The 19,611-nt window shown below is 39.1% G+C and overlaps 1 protein-coding gene across 1 annotated transcript in view; it reads left to right on the top strand.

Annotated features, from left to right (window-relative positions):
• The window catches only part of LOC110457491 (cleavage and polyadenylation specificity factor subunit 5-like), a 62,562-nt gene that overhangs the window by 20,306 nt on the left and 22,645 nt on the right, over nucleotides 1-19,611 (top strand). The window lies entirely within an intron of this gene.

The raw sequence follows: 19,611 nt of genomic DNA, 5'->3' as shown, positions 1-19,611 counted from the left end.
CAAATATTTAATTATTTAAATCGAATATCCCAACTATTTTCATGCAGTTTCATTTTTTTTTATGGTAGGTAATTTGAAAAATGTATTTGTTTTCCCATTATATATAGTATAAATTAAATCACTTAATTCTATAAAGCAAGAATATATCGATACTTTCACTTGCGCATCTTATTCGCGAAAAAGATCGGTATTCAGTCACGCTTGTCAAATATAACTACCGGGTATATCGAGAGTGTTCAGTTGGAAAACCATTAAATATAATTTATATCAAGTGTAAATCAAGTTATACATTTCTTTATCAGGAAATTAAACGGATCCAGTTCCTTTCAAACTATAAACTTGCTCTTCATCAAAAGAGGTGAAAAATCTGAGCTGAAAGAGACAGACAGAAAGCGCTCTCTGAAGAATTTTGATTATTCAAATTTCAATACATCAAATATAATCAACATAAAATTTCGTGAGAGACAGAATACACAGACAAGTATATATCTCAATCAACAGTAATTACGGAGACGTCGTCAGATTCACTTTCGACATAATCGATCTTAGTCAACAGAGTGTTTTAATTGCTATTGTCTTGCGCCAACAACTTTTCACAGCAGACAAAAGCCATCCGGGATAAAAAACCATTATACATGCACCCCCTATTGTATGCAAATGAGTTCTACTTTCTTATTGTCACTGGCTGTTGGGCAGATCTTATGGCTGTCAATGTTGGCCATGATTCATCCTGTTCATAATTGTTTGTACAGCCTCCCGAACATTTTTTCCCTTGACAAACTTAATTTTGCCGTGAATTCTTGATTCCTTTGTTCCGTATCTGATGTAATGTTCAGGCCTGATTGCTTCTTCTGCCGACATGCGTTCAGCATTTACTGTGACAAGTTTGGTGGAAAAAAGACAAATTTGCAACCACCTGGTACAATGGTTGACTTGTGAACGGGTGACGTTGGTGCTTAAACACGTGTCAAGTGAGATATTGTCCCTAGTCCAATACACAAAATTTAATTGTCTTCAACGCACAAAGACTGATTGTGTGTCTCTTCAGTGTATATATATACAGACCATTGTTGGTTCCAAATACACAATGTTGTATCCCCTTTACCCTTGAATGTTGTGTCCCCAATAAACTCAGTGTTGTGTCCCTTATACCAAATGTTGTGTCCCCAATAAACTCAGTGTTGTGTCCCGTATACCCAATGTTGTGTTCCCAATAAACTCAGTGCTGTGTCCCGTATACCCAATGTTGTGTTCCCACTAAACTCAGTGCTGTGTCCCGTATCCCCAATGTTGTGTTCCCAATAAATTCAGTGCTGTGTCCCGTATACCCAATGTTGTGTCCCCAATAAACACAGTGTTGTGTCCCCAAGTATATATATACAGACCATTGTTGGTTCCAAATACACAATGTTGTATCCCCTTTTCCCTTGAATGTTGTGTCCCCAATAAACTCAGTGCTGTGTCCCGTATATCCAATGTTGTGTTCCCAATAAATTCAGTGCTGTGTCCCGTATACCCAATGTTGTGTCCCCAATAAACTCAGTGCTGTGTCCCGTATATCCAATGTTGTGTTCCCAATAACCTCAGTGCTGTGTCCCGTATACCCAATGTTGTGTCCCCTACACCCAATGTTGTGTCCCCTATTCCCAGTGTTGTGTCCCCTATACGCAGTGTTGTGTCCCCTATACCCGGTGTTGTGTCCCCTATACCCACTGTTTTGTCCCCTTTACCCAATGTTGTGTCCCCTACACCCAATGCTGTGTCCTCTATACCGAATGTTGTGTCCCCTTTACCCAACGTGGTGTCCCAAATATACACAATGTTGTGTCCCAAATACACACAATGTTGTGTCCCCAAAACATACAGCGTTGTGTCCCCAATACACACAGTGGTGTGTCCCCAATACGTGTCCCCTATACCCAGTGTTGTCTCCCCTATACCCAATGTTGTGTGCCCTATACCCAGTGTTGTGTCTCCTATACCCAATGTTGTGTCCGGTATACCCAATGTTGTGTCCCCTTTACCCAATGTTGTGTCCCCTTTACCCAGAGTTGTGTCCCCTATACCCAATATTGTGTCCCCTATACCCAGTTTTGTGTCCCCTTTACCCAGTGGTGTGTCCCCTATACCCAGTGTCGTGTCCCCTATACCCAATGTTATGTCCCCTATACCCAGCGTTGTGTCCCCTATACCCAATATTGTGTCCCCTATACCCAGTTTTGTGTCCCCTTTACCCAGTGTTTTGTCCCTTATACCCAAGGATTTGTCCCCTATACTCAATGTTGTGTCCCCTATACCTAATGTTGTGTCCCCTATACCCAAAGTTGTGTCCCCTTTACCCAATGTTGTGTCCCCTATACCCAATGATTTGTCCCCTATACTCAATGTTGTGTCCCCTATACCCAATGCTGTGTCCTCTATACCCAATGTTGTGTCCCCTTTACCCAATGTTGTGTCCCCTTTACGGAACGTTGTGTCCCAAATATACACAATGTTGTGTCCCAAATACACACAATGTCGTGTTCCAAATACACACATTGTTATGTCTCTAATATACATGTACATTGTTATGTCCCCAATACACAATGTTGTGTCCCCAATAAACAATGATGTGTCTCCAATAAACACAATGTTGTGTCCCAAATACACACAATGTTGTGTCCCAAATATACACAGTGTTGTGTCCCCAATAAACTCAGTGATGTGTCCCCTATACCCAATGTTGTGTCCCCAATAAACACAGTGTTGTGTCCCCAATAAACTCAGTGATGTGTCCCATATACCCAGTGTTGTGTCCCCAATAAACTCAGTGTTGTGTCCCCAATAAAAACAGTATTGTGTCCCCAATACACAATGTTGTGTCCCAAATAAACAATGTTGTGTCCCTAATAAACACAGTGGTGTATGCCTAATATACACAATGTTGCATCCCAAATACACACAATGTTGTGTCCCCAATACACACAATGTTGTATCCCAAATACACACAATGTTGTGTCCTTATTTTTCCGTAATTCATGTCCCCAATACACACAATGTTGTATCCCAAATACACACAATGTTGTGTCCCCAATACACACAATGTTGTGTCCCCAATATACACGTTGTTGTGTCCCCAATAAACAATGTTGTGTCCCTAATAAACACAGTGGTGTGTCCCAAATATACACAGTGTTGTGCCCCTACTACCTACAATGTTGTGTCCCCAATAAACACATTGTTGTGTCCCCAATACACACAGTGTTGTGTCCCCAATACACACAGTGTTGTGCCCCTGATACACACAATGTTGTGTCCCCAAAACATACAGTGTTGTGTCCCCAATACACACAGTGGTGTGTCCCCAATACACNCTTTTTTTTAATTTTGTTTTTCAAAAGAGAGACTTTTTCTGACTTATCTCATTTCTTGACACAGGAATTGTGGAAAAATCTAGGCTGAAAGTTTAAATTTTAAGATATTATTCGCCTTTAATTCCATGCCTACAATCAAAACATAAAACTATAAAATCCAAATAAAAAGTAGCCTAAGTGATGCAATATTGATAATTATTTTTCCGTAATTCATGTTTTATGTAAAAAAATATATAAATATATTTAAAAAGATCACACATTTGGAATGTAAATGCCAGTAGAACACATTTGAAAGGAAAAGAACGAATTTATAACGGTATTGACCAACTCTTCGAAATAAATCGGGAGCACATCACGTCGCGCAACTTTGCCATTCCCGTGCACATGTCGTCGATTGGCACCTAATACAAGCGACTGTCGAAGTAATTCTGAACGGTTTGCTGTTCTAAAAACTGCATAACTGTGATGCTAAATAACTTATCTCGAACACTTAAAATTCTAAAACGTCTAACCACGAAGGTACACAGTCAGATACGATATAGGGCCTATCGTTTGAAGTGATCAGAAAGGCCGAAAATCGGCACTTCGACATGGGGTTTCAAGGCGATACTTATACTTTCTAATCAAGCATATCGGACGTATTTATGCTTTCTACGGTACTGGAAAAGGTAAATGAATACCATGTACACTAATTTAAATATACTGAACCTATAAATTTGTTGGATGCAGTGTTTGAACGAGTGTATCGGATCGACTTATGGCGCCGTCAAATGTACGTGTGTGAGACCACCTATGTGTGACTCGCTTATCAGTCTTGTTTTCTCAACGTCAATGGGTCATCCAATTAACTTGACCCCACTGTCCATTATTGTACAAGAATTATAACACCTTTTACCACCTGAAGCTTGATAATTTACTTTGCAACTCAGAGAAAAGCATTAATTAACTCACAGTCGTACAGTACGCGCGGATCTGTGACGGCCCTGATAATGTTTACGCAATCAGGGTCAGCCACAATACACAAGTGAGCTCGAGTAGACGGATCATTTTCTGGGACAACGATACAGAGTTTCCCCATTTTTAAAAACTTAGTAGTCAATTTAGTAGCCACATCAAATTTTTAGTAGCCAATAAAAAATAAAAGTAGCCAATGGTTACTTTGGCTACCGACAGCGAGAGCCCTGGTTGTGTCCCGAATACACAGTGTTGTGACCCCAATACATACAGTGTTGTGTCCCAAATACACACAGTGTTGTGCACCCAATACACACAGTGTTGTGTCCCTGATACACACAATGTTGTGTCCCCAATACACACAATGTTGTGTCCCCTATACACACAATGTTGTGTCCCCAATACACACAATGTTGTGTCCCCTATACACACAATGTTGTGTCCCCAATACACACAATGTTGTGTCCCCAATACACACAATGTTGTGTCCCCAATACACACAATGTTGTGTCCCCTATACACACAATGTTGTGTCCCCAATACACACAATGTTGTGTCCCCAATACACACAATGTTGTGTCCCCTATACACACAATGTTGTGTCCCCAATACACACAATGTTGTGTCCCCTATACACACAATGTTGTGTCCCCAATACACACAATGTTGTGTCCCCAATACACACAATGTTGTGTCCCCTATACACACAATGTTGTGTCCCCAATACACACAATGTTGTGTCCCCTATACACACAATGTTGTGTCCCCAATACACACAATGTTGTGTCCCCAATACACACAATGTTGTGTCCCCAATACACACAATGTTGTGTCCCCAATACACACAATGTTGTGTCCCCAATACACACAATGTTGTGTCCCCTATACACACAATGTTGTGTCCCCAATACACACAATGTTGTGTCCCCTATACACACAATGTTGTGTCCCCAATACACACAATGTTGTGTCCCCAATACACACAATGTTGTGTCCCCTATACACACAATGTTGTGTCCCCAATACACACAATGTTGTGTCCCCTATACACACAATGTTGTGTCCCCAATACACACAATGTTGTGTCCCCAATACACACAATGTTGTGTCCCCTATACACACAATGTTGTGTCCCCAATACACACAATGTTGTGTCCCCTATACACACAATGTTGTGTCCCCAATACACACAATGTTGTGTCCCCAATACACACAATGTTGTGTCCCCTATACACACAATGTTGTGTCCCCAATACACACAATGTTGTGTCCCCTATACACACAATGTTGTGTCCCCAATACACACAATGTTGTGTCCCCAATACACACAATGTTGTGTCCCCTATACACACAATGTTGTGTCCCCAATACACACAATGTTGTGTCCCCTATACACACAATGTTGTGTCCCCAATACACACAATGTTGTGTCCCCAATACACACAATGTTGTGTCCCCTATACACACAATGTTGTGTCCCCAATACACACAATGTTGTGTCCCCTATACACACAATGTTGTGTCCCCAATACACACAATGTTGTGTCCCCAATACACACAATGTTGTGTCCCCTATACACACAATGTTGTGTCCCCAATACACACAATGTTGTGTCCCCTATACACACAATGTTGTGTCCCCAATACACACAATGTTGTGTCCCCAATACACACAATGTTGTGTCCCCAATACACACAATGTTGTGTCCCCAATACACACAATGTTGTGTCCCCAATACACACAATGTTGTGTCCCCTATACACACAATGTTGTGTCCCCAATACACACAATGTTGTGTCCCCTATACACACAATGTTGTGTCCCCAATACACACAATGTTGTGTCCCCAATACACACAATGTTGTGTCCCCTATACACACAATGTTGTGTCCCCAATACACACAATGTTGTGTCCCCTATACACACAATGTTGTGTCCCCAATACACACAATGTTGTGTCCCCTATACACACAATGTTGTGTCCCCAATACACACAATGTTGTGTCCCCAATACACACAATGTTGTGTCCCCAATACACACAATGTTGTGTCCCCAATACACACAATGTTGTGTCCCCAATACACACAATGTTGTGTCCCCAATACACACAATGTTGTGTCCCCAATACACACAATGTTGTGTCCCCAATACACACAATGTTGTGTCCCCAATACACACAATGTTGTGTCCCCAATACACACAATGTTGTGTCCCCAATACACACAATGTTGTGTCCCCAATACACACAATGTTGTGTCCCCAATACACACAATGTTGTGTCCCCAATACACACAATGTTGTGTCCCCAATACACACAATGTTGTGTCCCCTATACACACAGTGTTGTGTCCCCTATACACACAATGTTGTGTCCCCAATACACACAATGTTGTGTCCCCAATACACACAATGTTGTGTCCCCAATACACACAATGTTGTGTCCCCAATACACACAATGTTGTGTCCCCAATACACACAATGTTGTGTCCCCAATACACACAATGTTGTGTCCCCAATACACACAATGTTGTGTCCCCAATACACACAATGTTGTGTCCCCAATACACACAATGTTGTGTCCCCAATACACACAATGTTGTGTCCCCAATACACACAATGTTGTGTCCCCAATACACACAATGTTGTGTCCCCTATACACACAATGTTGTGTCCCCAATACACACAATGTTGTGTCCCCTATACACACAATGTTGTGTCCCCAATACACACAATGTTGTGTCCCCTATACACACAATGTTGTGTCCCCAATACACACAATGTTGTGTCCCCAATACACACAATGTTGTGCCCCCAATACACACAATGTTGTGTCCCCTATACACACAGTGTTGTGTCCCCTATACACACAATGCTGTGTCCCCAATACACACAATGTTGTGTCCCCAATACACACAATGCTGTGTCCCCGATACACACAATGCTGTGTCCCCGATACACACAGTGCTGTGTCCCCGATACACACAGTGCTGTGTCCCCGATACACACAATGTTGTGTCCCCAAGATACACAGTGTTGTGTCACCAATGCACACAATGCTGTGTCCCCAATACACACAGTGCTGTGTCCCCGATACACACAATGCTGTGTCCCCGATACACACAATGATGTGTCACCAAGATACACAGTGTGTGTTCCAAATACACACAGTGTTGTGTCCCCAATACACACAGTGTTGTGACCCCAATACATACAGTGTTGTGTCCCAAATACACACAGTGTTGTGCACCCAATACACACAGTGTTGTGTCCCTGATACACACAATGTTGTGTCCCCAATACACACAGTGTTGTGTCCCCAATACACACAGTGTTGTGCCCCTAATACACACAGTGTTGTGTCCCCTTTACACACAATGTTGTGCACCCAAATACTCACAATGTTGTGTCTCCAATACACACAATGTTGTGTCCCCAATACACACAATGTTGTGCACCATATACACACAATGTTGTGCCCCCAATACACACAGTATTGTGTCCCCAATACACACAATGTTGTGCCCCTGATACACACAATGTTGTGTCCCCAATACACACAGTGTTGTGTCCCTGATACACACAATGCTGTGTCCCCAGTACACACAGTGTTGTGTCCCTGATACACACAATGCTGTGTCCCCAATACACACAGTGTTGTGTCCCCAATACACACAATGTTGTGCCCCTGATACACACAATGTTGTGTCCCCAATACACACAATGTTGTGTCCCCAATACACACAATATTGTGTCCCCAATATGCACAATGTTATGTCCCCAATACACACAGTGTTGTGCCCCTAATACACACAATGTTGTGTCCCCAATACACACAATGTTGTGTCCCCAATACACACAATGTTGTGTCCCCAATACACACAATGTTGTGTCCCAAATATACACTGTTGTGTCCCCAATATACAATGTACAATTTGAAATTGTGAAAATAATTGAAATTTTCCCTATATGTTTATTTCATGTACATTGATGTGTATACCCTAATTTTCACTTAAACACAACAAAACATTAAGTTTATAATACATTTTTAGGTCACCTTTGCTCAAGTGACCTATTCCAATCACTTTCCATCCGTCGTCGTCTGTCATCCATCGTCCGTCGTGCGTAAACTTTTACATAATCAACTTCTTCTCAAGAACCAGTGAATGGAATTTTTTCAAACTTTGTCAGAATCATCCTTGGTAGATGAGGATACCAAATTGTAAAATTGGGATTCCTACCCCAACCCTAGGGGCCAGGGCGGCCCGGCCCAAAAGGGAAAATTAACCAATATTTCAAAAATCTTCTTCTCCAGACTTAAAGGTATTACACTCATTTTCTCTGCATGGATGGAAAGATCATCAGGGTCTTTATTTAAATTGTAAATTTCAGGACCCCGGAGCTATCCATTCTCTCTTGGGGAGGGGGTAAAGTTTACTATAGTTTATATAGGGAAACAACACTTTTGGGTATATTTTGACAATTTTCTGTTGGCAATTATTTTTACTCGGTCAAAATCATCCTTGGAGGAGGAAGATGGTTTTAAATTGTAAAATTGGGATTCCTACCCCAACCCTAGGGGCCAGGGCGGGGCCCCAAAGGGAAAATTAACCAATATTTCAAAAATCTTCTTCTCCAGACTCATAAGTATTACAGCCATTTTCTCTGCATGGATGGAAAGATCATCAGGGGCTTTCTTTAAATTGTAAATCTCAGGACCCCCGAGCTATCCGTTCTCCCTTGGGGAGGGGGTAAAGTTTACTATAGTTTATATAGGGAAACAACACTTTTGGGTATATTTTGACAATTTTCTGTTGGAAATTATTCTAATTATTCTTACTTTTTGAGAATCATCCTTGGAGGAGAAAGATGGTTTTAAATTGTAAAATTGGGATTCCTACCCCAACCCTAGGGGCCAGGGCGGGGCCCCAAAGGGAAAATTGACCAATATTTCAAAAATGTTCTTCCCCAGACTTAGAGTCCTATACTACAGTCATTTTCTCTGCATGGATGGAAAGATCATCAGGGGTTTTATTTAAATTGTAAATTTCAGGACCTCCGAGCTATCCGTTCTACCTTGGGGAGGGGTAAAGTTTACTATAGTTTATATAGGGAAATAACACTTTTGGGTATATATTTTATCCATTTTCAGCAGAAAATTACTCAAACTTAGTCAGAATCATCTTTGGTGAATGAGAGTATTACTTTGGAAAATTGGGATTCCTGCCCAATCCCCATGGGCTAGGGCGGGGCCCCTAAGGGAACATTTACCAATATTTTCAAATTCTTATCCTTTGTTGACATGACAAGTATTGTATTTCACTTAGTTTACATGCTGATTTCCACATCACATCTAAACAATAAAATAAAGCTACCAGTACCTATGATATAACTCAGGGGGGGGGGGGGGGGGGGAATCTGTCCCATAGAGAATGTATGGCTTGATGTGTTGGCCGACTGTTAAGAGGCTAAGCTGACTGTTTTTGAGGCCTGGCTGGCTGTTTTTGAGGCGGTATGATTATGATGCTGACTACTGATTATGTTGGCCGGAGGGTTACAGATGCGTCCGTTGCAAACGTGTGCCTGTAATGGCTCCCCCCTCGCTGGCCAAACAAAGCACAGACACTTGTCCCCCATCTTAATTTACACGGATTTGCTGTTGCTTTGTCTAGCCAAATCTTTGTCACTAGTAATTACTGCCCGTGTTGACTGCTGGGGGCAGGCCAGGAGAGCGGAGCAGGGCATTGATCATGACGGAAGCGTCAAGGATAGTCGGCCCTAAATGGACACCTCTTAAACATGCCTGATTAAACTGCAATGTTCATGTTCAAATAAAACGTCATATAATATAAACGAATGATCAGTAATTATTTTTTTTGTCCGTAGAAAATGTCGTCTTCAACCTTCTTGCATCTGTAATACTGTCATATATTTCAATAAAAACGGGAAATGTTTTAAAGACGAAGAATGTGATATTGAAAATATTCTATATGAAATGGTCGTCAATCAATTTTCATCTTCATACAATTTATTCACATTTGAACAAAACCTCAAAAACATTTCGGAATGTAGTTGTTATAATTTGTTTTCTGTAGAAAAGTCTTTGCAAATGATTTTTATAGATTTTCGGGTGTTAAATATTCACATTAAAATAAAATTGACAAATAATTTGTATTATTATTTACAAATAGGAACATTTCCTCTTCCAAGTATTTGACATTTTACATTATTCTATTTTTCCAACAGAATTATTTTTGGAAGAAAAAAATAATCAAAGGGCTAGAGTTAACATCAATGCAGGATGACATTCAACTTTATTTGATATACGAGATTTCACCAAAATTCCTGACCAGCATCTACAAAATGACGAAAATCATAGTCCTGCAAAAACAAAATACTACCCTCACAGCAAATTCACTAACATCATTACTGAATGACTAATGTTAAAATCGGCAGGACTTTTACTGCATTTACAGAATTCTGGTTGGAGCGTGATTTCTTTTGTCACCAAAATTGTTGCCAGTTCCCAGGGGACGCTTTAAGTACTTCTGCAAGAACGAGACGACTGCCAATTAGAAACCATTAAGTATCGCGTAGACAGACGAAAGTCTTTATTTTTTTGCGGATGACATTTTATGAAATATAGATAAGTCCTTTAAGCAGCAGAAGTGACCATCTCGAGCCACAGATGACCACATGGCTGGATTTTTTCCTTCAGTTATGATATCGATATCGTTCTGTCATCTTCATTAATTATGTACCATCTGTTGAGACCTCCGTAGTTCTTTGTTGGTTGTGCTGACAACAGTTTGTGTTAGAAATGATATAAGGGATTCATTTGACTAATAGGTCAGTGACCTTGGAATGCTCTTTAATCAAGCCATCATGTTTTGATCATCTGAAGGCTTGATGGGGCGAAAAAGACCAAACTTGAACTGCGACAAAAGTTTCCCAGTATACAGTATGGTCGGACCATACTGTAAAAACCATACATTTTTCCTGGGGATATATTTGCCGCAGTTTAGTTTCAGCCTTTTCTGCCCTCCCAAACGAAGGCAGATCTATCACGACAGCGAATTTTAGTACACGGCATGGAAGATATAGAAAATGCATTTGAAGGGCAAAGTTAACACTTTAAAGGTGAACATGGATTTTATCACAAAAGTGTTAATATTTGACGGAGCAAAAGTTTTCCGGCATACAGTATCTATAAGGTTCGAGTATCGTTGTAAAAAGTATTCAATGTACACTTTATATATAATATAGATTTTCTTTATTTTACAACAATTATGAACCAAGTTATTTCAACTAAGATCAATCACTCTTGTTGGCCCGGATGTTTAAAGGGCCCAGAGGGTCTAAATGTGGCAGGAAACTGAACAACCCATGTGGTCGGGCAAGTGACCCCATACTCTTGTGTTCTCCCCAGAATGTTTTGAAAAAAGCTTGGTATTTCAATATTTATGTTAAAGCAGCACTCTATGTAAAATCAAAGCAGCATGGTAACTTTAGATTTACTATGAATATATAGCAGAGAAGATCTAGGATAGCAGCATGGCAAGAAATTATAGGAGCATGGTGCCATGCTGCAAAAACAGCCTAGGGAGCACACTGCATACCTTCTCATGTTCGATCGGGGAATCAAACCCCTGCCGCCTGAAATTGGTGAAAGGTGTGTGCACTATCCCCTGCACCACCCGACCACCCTGTATGCATACACTGTAAAGAATCTCACAGTTCACAATCCCAATGTTATTTCTAAAGCTGATCATGGATGGCCTTTCAATTTGGCCGCTGTAACCATTTGTGAACCCGTATCTTTTTAACGGCTCAGGTGTAGCACTGGCTACATAACACTCATTTGTGTTGTTGCTGACCCCTGTTTGAGGACATGTGGTCAGTGATTATAGTCACAGCCCGGAGGAAATGACCATCATTGAATGGTCATTGTTTGACCAGGAGGATTGGGTAACTATTGTTTTGGCGAGAATCTTTTTTTGACCCCTATGTAAGGCCATGTGGTCATTTGATGTGTGTGATTGTGTTGGGCTCGGACAGAAGGGATGTCTGAAGCTGCGTTAAACGTTAAAGATTTTGACCATTGTTCCGGTTAGATGACCATCAGTATTGGGTAACTATTGTTTTGGCGAGAATCTTTTTATCAGACCTGTTAAGCCATTCATATTTCACCTGATCTTGACAGATGAGGCAGATGACCAATGTGTCCTGACCATTGTATTTTGGATGACCAGGAGTGTTGGGCAACTATTGTCCGAGACAGTACCTTTAACGCCGGTGGTCAGTGTTGTGTATGCTTTCACGCTTCGCCCGAAGATTTATCCCGGATGGAATCTAATAAGATAGCAGGTGACTTGCATTGAATTTCATAGATTGAGTCACTATATCTTTTTTGACCACTATGTAAGATCAAGTGGTCAGTTTTGGCCTGGAGGAAAATCAACAATTCAATAAAGAGTTTTTTGGTGAATAAAGCAGGTGACCAAATTAACACGTTTTGTTCCCTGGATTTGAAATACAAAAAAAAAAACCAAAAAAAACAAGTATATATACTTCTGTAAGAGTTTGTAATAACTACTCTGTAAATGTATCATATCTGTATCAGTATCTTGACCACTTCGAAATTTAATTTAAATTTTTTCTTTAATCCACGTTTTTTTCTCGAGACATTTTTTTTGATTTGGTAAAACCGTACAATAAAACCTTGATATAATGCCCATCGTTTCATTTGCCACCTCATTTACTGCCAACATATTTCAATGTCCCTTTTTCTCGTTTTCTTAAGAGATGCTCTAAACTTTTTACTCTTATCGCCAAACCCCTTTATAGCGCCAAACTTTCTCTGGACAAATAGTGGCAGTATAACGAGGTTTTACTGTCAGTGCAAAGTCAGTATTTATTATGAAGATTTCTTATATGGTTATTGGCCTTTTCTGGGAACAGGTGACTTGAAAAACATTCTCCACCATTTCAATTTGATTACAAGAAAAAAATCTTCAGTGGTCAGTTTGTCTGACCCCTAATGTACATAGGGCTTTGTTAGAACTAGACATTTAAAAAGTGGACAACAGCCGATACTGACTGTGACTGATTGACAACATTGACCGATGTCCCTATTTTACGATTTCGTTGTACCAAACGACAACCAGTGGGAATCAGATACACAGTACCTGAGGGCTCAGCAGATTACATTATCGTCGTTATGATGGACTCCCCTTGTTGCAGCGTATTTTGTCACCTTGTCTTAATTCCATTTCCTCACACATGGGGGCGTTGGAAGGGCAACAAATGATCGCGAGAAAAACGACTTCAGGAAAGTTAAATCTTAGAGCCGGTTTTCCATTTTCTCACGATTGTATTCTGTAATTTTCTAACCCAACGGTCACAGATCAAAACATTTCAGCAGAAATGCTGATTTATGAACCAATCCGTGTAACAAAGTGGCGTGAAAAAGCTGCTAGGTTCTCTTTGTACACGACAGTGACTCCATGACAGCTCTTTGTCAACTGTTACACTACGGCATAACTACTTAATTGTCACAAATGTTAAATCCGATGAATTTCACTTCATTAAATTAAATGTATATTTCATAAAACAATCAGATTTCTGAATAACAATGCATAAATATATAAATATATTTTAATGTTCAATAATAAGTTCAAATTTTTAAATAAATCATAGATTGAGTGGAAGTCGGTGGGACTTTGAAAAGACTTTTTATCAAAATAATGGGAAGTGGGACTCTGAATACATACATGAATTCCAGATATTTTGGCATTATTTATGGTTTTCAACACTATTATCCTAGTTTCACTATAGCTACTGAAAGAAATTTTTCCAGGATTTCAAATGTTCTTGTATGGCAAAAGTTTTCAAGTACTGTATACAGTTCTGCAATATTTTTCAATCTTAATTTGCAAATGTTCAAACCTGCATTATGTTGTCATAGTTTTAAAAATATGGTATTAACCACTTGAATCAGGCCATTTACAAATTACTACTTTAAAATGTTTTTAAAGTGGGTCTCCTGCAAAGGTGCTAACTTTCGAAGGATCAGGTGCCTATAAGATGATATTGTACTTAAATTCAATTCAGGAGATGCGTGACTACCACTGACAAAAACTGTTTAAATAATTGAACTGGAAAGTTTGTGTGTGTATGGCTTTATTGCTTTAATGAATCATTTCTGAAAATAAACAAACATCTTTTCAAATTTAATGAAAAATAATAAAGATGGATAAAAAATAATTAGCAACAGGTTAAAGTGTTCTGACAGAAAAAAATTCAAGAAGACTTAAAAAGAGAATTTGAACCCTCAGGACCTTTGAGCTCTGAGTATACGTACCGTGGCTGACATACTCTGATCACTGGTAAATTCCCTGTGCATGTCCTACCTAGCTCCCACTATACTTATAACCAAAAACAAAATTAAGGGAATGCTATCGTTTGTAGAAAGAATTAGAGTGGAACTCTCTAGTGTTTTGTGTGCAGTGGATCGGACACTTGCATCCTTAAGTAGGCTTCAATAAAGATTTTTGTCGGAAAAATTCAAGGACTAATGATTTCATTCTTAGATCAGCTTTAGCTGGCTACATGCAATTTTATAACAGTTGGTTAAGACACTGATATTAATATTCATCTGTTGTACCGTGTTGTAAAATGTCGGAGACAATTGTTTACATTTTATAATTAATCGCCTCAGTAACCGTCCACTTGTCATTGTGTAGCTATATTGGTTCAAGCAAACGCTGGACAGCAGGGGAGTCATTGTCTACCTCACTGGTCAACAGACACTGCCGCCGTCGCGTGGCCAAAACCTGGAGGTCAACATCCCATCCCGCCAGGTCATCTTTAGGACATTGACCACTTTAATAGGGTGCACGCTTTAATTGGATTATCAGGGTAGTTCTGGGTTATGCTAATTTATAGTCGATGCTGACTAAAACCAAACCACCCGTGGGATCGTAAAATCTGGCTGCTTTGAAGAGAGTTCTGGATTGTGGAACCAAATTATTTAACCGAATTAGACAAAAACCAGATTTGACAGAACCCAATTAGGACGTTGCAGGTAACAGTCAAAACCAGTGTATAATTTAGGGACCACGCTCATGAAGTCCAAACGGTGCGTTTTTTTCTGTTAGTTTAGGATGGGGCCATTTTTTTCGCATTTTGGGAAAAAAATATATATGACAATTGAAAAAGACATTTTCAGAAATAAACTGCGAGTTTTGGGAATTAGCTATAGGCATAAATATAAAATAGCTTCAATTGGGAATGGGGCCCATTATTGGCCCAAGAAATGTCCCCAGAAAAAAACTCTGCCAAAAGATGGTCACTTTATGCAGGTGGTCTCTTAACCCATTCACCCCTAAAGTCACATTTGAACCTATATTAATAAATACCAAATCAAAGACTTGACAAGTCTAGTTTAGATATGTAGGGGTGATTGAGTTCATTTGAAGATACATGTTCAAATCACAAATAATTACAGTGGATAACATTAAAAGTGGTCTCTTAATACAGGTGGTCTCTTAATACAGGTGGTTTCTTAATACAGGTGGTCTCTTAATGGAGGTGGTTGTATGAACAAGTTTGACGTTATATATGATTACCAATATGCTGATGATTATTGAAGCTCTAATGATAGCAAAATTTACATAAATATTCATGACTTTTTGGAGAAAAAAATATATAAAATGTTATAATTAAATTCAAGTAAACATAATATCTGAATACTTGCAATAGAGACATTTTAATTTACGGCTAGATGATTTGAATTATTAAGACACATTATTTGTTCAAACATGAACAAGACTGGTATTTTCTGTGATATAATATAATGTGGTTCTGTGAAGACACTCTACACTGAACAAGTGGTTAACCCATTCACCCCTAGAGTCACATTTGAACCTTACAAAATCAAAGTCTGGGCAAGTCAAGTTTAAATATGTAGGGGTGGATGAGTTAATTAGTAGCTGTGATAAGGGGAGATAACCTGTGAGAGTCTCACCTGATATTAATCTCTTTCCCAGGTGAACTGTTGACCGAACGGCTGTGGGGTATTTTGGGTTACGATCTTCGACTATACATGAAACTGATCCGGAGCCATACAATAAAATAATTTATTTGTTGCTGACCACTGGTCAGTAATAAAGCTTCTGACCATCGGTCAAGATGGGCAGATGTCCTAAAGTAGCCTCTATCCTTGAGTGACCTGACTCCAGCACGTAAGGTTGAGGAAACTGCAACATATATTTTAGATGCATCTCATTATGTTTGAATAATTATTTTACCTTTTCCGTTTTGGTATAAAATGCCTCTCTGCCCGATATCCTTTTCGAAAATTGAAGTCACAACTGACCACTGTTGATGAGCGGTCAAATTTGGCCTAAGTCGCGTGTCAGTACTGACCTGTGTCCTCAGCCACACTCACAGTTTGACCTCGGGTAGAGAATTGGCTCAAGTTTTTCATGTTGAACTTTGACCGCTGAAACATTCACTGACCACAAAGACTACAATAGTCTAACTGTTGCTGACCACCGATGGCCGGAGACAACCTTCTGATCAATGGTCCAAATTGGGCAGATGTTTTAAAATAGCCTTTATACAAAGATCTGACCACTGGTCAGTTCAAGCTAGGAATTTATTAGGCAGCTGAATTTTGTCCTTAAATGGTCCTGTGTTTTGGTAAATGCTAATTTTGACTGGGGTGAAGTTTGGGCCACACAGTCAGTTTCTTTCTGAAACAAAAATGACTGGAAATTTTCTTTTCAAATGTTTGACCTCTGTTACATGTTTTATGACCTTCCATATATTAGTTTTATCTTCAAATGTTGAAGGAATCAGAATCAGCAATCAGTTTAAAATAACAATTTAAGTTTTTGACCACAGCTGTATCTGACTGTTTATATAAGTTTTTAAAGATCTAGATTTTCAGAGATAAATGTTTCACTTATCGTAAAAAAATAATAATTGTCAGATAAATCAGCATAGGTGAATTAGGAACAAAATGTTGTGGTTGTCGTATATGTCATATGCTTACCTGATTGGTTCAAAATGATATCTGCAGAAAAAAAATCCACTTCGAAGGAAAGTTTAAAAGTATATACATTAAAGTATCAACCTAATGTGAGTTTATGTTGTTTGCAATATTACATAGGTAATTTGATCAGTTTATGAAATTTATATCTTTTCTACTTTATTTGAGCCTCTGAGTAAATGTGTGCAAAAATATTTAAAACTATTCGTAAAGTATTTTTCGCCAACCAATATATTTAAGGATTAATTCGCCAGGTTTTAATGTATATTCTAACGCATACAGAATTAATTAAGGGGTAACATGACATGTTTATTGTTGTTTTTAGTCTATAAAGATGATTTTTCAATGTGAATTGTTTGGTTCATTTAAACTGACCACTGTGCTTGCATGACCATTCATGTGGTCATGTCCTTAGTGAACTTTCCACTATTGATATCAGGTGTGTATAGCTTCAGATTTAATCACTGACTTTTGACCGCTGAAACTGACCACCACAAAGACAACAATGACCTAAACTGTTGCTGACCACTGGTCAACAGACACTCGTGACCAGTGGTCAAGGTAGGCAGATGTCCTAAAATAGCCTTTATCCTGGCCTGACCAGTTACCTTGAATGACCGGTATCCAGAATTTTAGCGCCCTTTTCTGAAACTGACCACTCTGGCCACTTGCAGTCTCAGTTCTCTTAAGAGCAGATGATGCCTTAATCTTTTAACACCTGTCTGATTGAAATTATGCAAATTAGTTTAAATAGAGGTAGTGATACAGGCAAGTAACCTGGTGAATCGGGGGATGTTGAAACTCACAAGTTCCTCCATATTATCGAAAACACCATTTTTTGCAGCTAGAAGCCTGTAACTAGTAATTAATAATAAGTCGAAACATGTCTGCCACATTTTTGTTGAATTGCAAACAAAATAATCCAGTTGTCCCTTAATAACCCCACTCCTTGTTTTTGTGAGCTTTTATTAATGATTTATATATTTTTGTTAACTCAAAAGGGAATTCTTTTGCACTGGTTCAAATATCATGGATCGCTTTGTATAAACAGTACTTGTCTGTCTGTCCTTCTGTCTGTTCGTAGAAAAAGTTTGTCCGGACAACTCCTTCTAAAGAAATGGACCAATTTTAACGAAACTTTCCAGATATGCTATGATTTATGTTATTTGTCAGTTCTTGATGAAGGTGTTTTAAATTCACATGACAAAAACGTTTGGAGCATTTCTTTTCATTTCATGGTAATGAATATTCTCAGAATTCTGTGGTTGACATTTCATGATGTTTATTTGACAATTCTTTTGTTAGAAATGTAACTTCTATTCTGAATTGCTAAGTACAGGTGGTGAGAGATTCTTATCGTAATCAGGGGACAGAAAAAAAACAATTCATTACCACAGATAATGAGGGAGATATTCTTCACGCGATTCTAGGACGAAACCTCCACGATTCACTCCCGTTGATATAGGGCATTTTAATTACAGATAATCCCTAATCTTCTTTACTTTACGGTGGAAATACGCTAGATTTGTAACACATAATCGGCGTAATTCTCAACAGGGGAGATAACTCACTTGACAAGTGGAACGAAGTGCCCAGTGATAAACATATTGCTACAGTGACTCAAGGCTGGGTTGTGTTGTGCCTAATTATATGATGTTTGGTTATAAATGTCAGACTAGCCGAGCAGACCGGCCTCCCTCTAGAGCTGTAGGGCCCTTACCAGCTCCGAAGATCAGCATTAATCATATTTTTCACTGCCGTCCTGGGATTCTAGTAAATCTGGATATTGAAATGCTTCACTTTGTTCTAATTGATTAAAAAGAAAGTATGCTTGCAGATGTTTAAATGTTTCTGTTTAGCAATTAATGACTATTTAGTTTGTTCAGCCAAGCCCCGGGTCACATCGGTCATGGCAGACGTGAAGTGGGAAAAAAAATGAAAATTTCTGCTTCCTGTCTGATTTTAAGAACATTCTGCTGTTTTCTTTTACAAAAATTATATCCATGTCCCAGGCTTTATGTTCTTCTGTGAAATTTTCATTGTTTTCATCTTTTACTTTTTAGGTCACAAAGTCACAAAGTCTCAAGTGACCTATTGCGATCGCCTTTTGTCCGTCGTCGTCCGTCGTCCGTCCGTAAACAATTTACATTTTCGACTTCTTCTCCAAAACCCCTGAACCAATTTCAATGAAATTTTGCAGGGACCTTCCATGGACAAAGGTCAACAAAAATAGTTGCCGGTTTAGTCC

The sequence above is a fragment of the Mizuhopecten yessoensis genome, unplaced genomic scaffold (assembly GCF_002113885.1).
Source record: "Mizuhopecten yessoensis strain PY_sf001 unplaced genomic scaffold, ASM211388v2 scaffold9157, whole genome shotgun sequence".
NCBI lineage: Eukaryota > Metazoa > Mollusca > Bivalvia > Pectinida > Pectinidae > Mizuhopecten > Mizuhopecten yessoensis.
This window is presented reverse-complemented; position numbering and strand designations above follow the sequence as displayed.